Source organism: Gavialis gangeticus, unplaced genomic scaffold (genome assembly GCF_001723915.1).
Source record: "Gavialis gangeticus isolate Ggan-Ray unplaced genomic scaffold, GavGan_comp1, whole genome shotgun sequence".
Taxonomy (NCBI): Eukaryota; Metazoa; Chordata; order Crocodylia; family Gavialidae; genus Gavialis; species Gavialis gangeticus.
This window is the reverse complement of record NW_017728994.1, coordinates 47111581-47114045: the sequence shown is the minus strand read 5'-3', so window position 1 is coordinate 47114045 and position 2465 is coordinate 47111581. Positions and strand designations below refer to the sequence as shown.

At 41.5% G+C, this 2465-nt stretch overlaps 1 protein-coding gene across 1 annotated transcript in view; it reads left to right on the top strand.

The window, feature by feature from the left end:
- The first annotated feature begins 2094 nt into the window (after positions 1–2094).
- The window catches only part of SLF2 (SMC5-SMC6 complex localization factor 2), a 49097-nt gene continuing 48726 nt past the window's right edge, over positions 2095–2465 (top strand). The window contains exons 1-2 of the mRNA XM_019502727.1: positions 2095–2099; positions 2138–2145. The gene's annotated coding sequence lies outside the window, so the exon portion shown is untranslated. The remainder of the gene's footprint in view (positions 2100–2137; positions 2146–2465) is intronic.

Sequence of the window (2465 nt, the reverse complement as noted above, 5' to 3'; positions counted from 1 at the left end):
CCTCGTCCATTCACTGGCAGGATAGAAGAGAAAACCACCTGGGTGCCCATCTCTCTCAGCATGCACCCCAGAGCGTGGTGGTCCTCCATCATTTAGGACTGTTTACAATGGGGCAGCTTTCTCTGCATATTTCTTGATAAAATCTTTTGAGAACCTGCCAATCTTAAAAAGGACTTGAGAGTCCTAATGTTAGCAGGGGAAGGTAGTTTACTCCCTGCTGATCAGGGCTGCTTTCTTTTTTTTTTTTTTGTTAAGGTAACTTCTAAGAAAGACCCCTCCTGTTCACACAGTCACACTGATTTTGTAGAGAAGTAAGGCTGGAATGAACTGTCACTTGTTATTGCTAAGCTTGTCTTTGCTTTTTAAAGATAAATCACAATTTTGTTTACACCTAGCAAAAACATCCTTTACTACTTTTACCAATGCAACAACATTTGCATTCCCTTTTGGCAGCAGCTGTCTGGCTATGGGAGGCTTACAGAAGAACTTGGGTGAGAGCCTCCAAATACAGCTGCCTTCTCACCTCTGGCTTCTTTACTATTAATTCCTTCAGGAAGAGCACATACCAACTGCAGAGACTTCTTTGGCCTGATCGAGGGTTTCTAAACCCAGAAGCTTGCTAAAACATTTTTCCAACTATTTAAGTTGGTCTAATAGAAAATATCAGATTTACCCTAAGAACCTTGTCTGCTTGTTGATAACAACACGTTCCAACTTAGCACAACTAATCAAAGCTTTCAACTTTTTCAGGGTCTGCGACTTTAAAGCGCCACTAACAACATTTTTTTTTCTTTCTTTCAAACTTACCTGAACAATGAACAGTATATCTAGTAAAGAGTTCAATTCCTGAGTAATGGTAACTTGGAATAGTTTGCCATTAAACCCTTCTAAAGTCAAAAAAGTCTGTGAACTTCCAGTTTCCATTTTTTGCTTGGTTCTGCATGTATTTTGGAACTGGATGCCCCGTATCAATTGCCATGTTATACTGGCATCCCTTAATGGGATTTGGGGTCAGCCCCGAGCATCTAGGCCGAATGTAACTGGGATACATGATTCAAGGGTTGGGCTTTCTTTATGCAGTGATGCTGCCTTTTTGCCCCTTTAGTATAGGGGGGAGAAGGGGCAGAAGGTGCTGTAGCTGTACAGGTGATTGCCAGTTATCACAGCCCTAGTACCTTCCTACTTGCTGAGGTTTTGGATTCATTTTTTTATAGGAGGGATTTACTCAATTACCTAGCTTGTTATCTCACTTCTAGTTTGTGCCTTTACTTTGTGGGCCAGTTCCTCCCTTTGTTTTCGCAAGTTACACCAGCTGTTTTTTTTGTTTGTTTTTCTTGCTTCTCTGCTTTGTTGAACTGGGACTTCCCTTTCTAAATTGGCTTACTTATAAGAAAGCTACTACTGATTTGTTCCATTAAACCCTTCAAACTACTTTCTTCTTGCTTGTTTTTAACTGTGAGAGGGTTTTTGTCCATTATTTACCATTTATAAATGATGCACTCCTATTCATTAACATTGGTTTTCTTGGCACCTTTCTCTTTGTATCAAATTTTTTAACTGCATAGAGACAGTTTTAGCTGTATGAGTGGTCACAACAACAGAGGAGGGGGTGCTGGGTAATTTTAATCTTTCCATGGTGGAACTGCCTTGGTTTGTCCACAGCAGAACTGCTGACAAGGCTGGCACACCATGAAAAAAATCAAACCATTTCTGTCATTTTGCTTTTTATACAGTAGCATTCTACCTCTCGCTCGTACCCTGAGGGGATTAACTGGCTTTTCCTTTTTCTTCCCTTCCTGGTTACTCTTTAGAGCTTTCTGCCTTATTTCATAGCTGTCTCAAGTTTCCATGCTTCTTCGTCCAAACGCACTTCCATACCTGCTAGAGGGCTGGACGAGATGACCTTGTGAGGTCCCTTGCAGTCCTACTGTCCTCTGATCCTGTGACCAGTATGAAGTGTTAAACATGCTTTGGCAATGGGCATTTGAAGCTAGATGAACATGAAACAGTTGTAAGACAGTAGGGATTAAGAATAAGAAAAATAACAGTTTAGATGTGCCTTTCTGTCTTGTCTGTTAGACTTGGGGTTTGCAAGCCCTGTCACTTTAAGGTGTATAGTGCTACACTAGGGCAGCAGGGAGTTATGTTGCTCACTGTGGTGGGGATTCAAAGAACATAAAATAATTCTTTGGGTTTTTTTAAGTTTCAAGCTATGGGAAAGATAAGTTTTACATTTGTTTTGAGTCAGGAACATGGGGAGTCTGCTGCAATGCGCTGGAATTCCAGCATGTTGGAGCAGACTCAGTTATCACACTTTAGAAACCTCCAGCACCACGTGTATCAGCGTCCCTGTGGTGAAAAATGGTGGGGGGGTACTTTTAAACTAGCGTCCTGCTGCCACTTTTCAGTGCAGAGGAACTGATGCTCAGCATGGATCTTGGAGCTGTGTTTAATTAAAGCGCTTC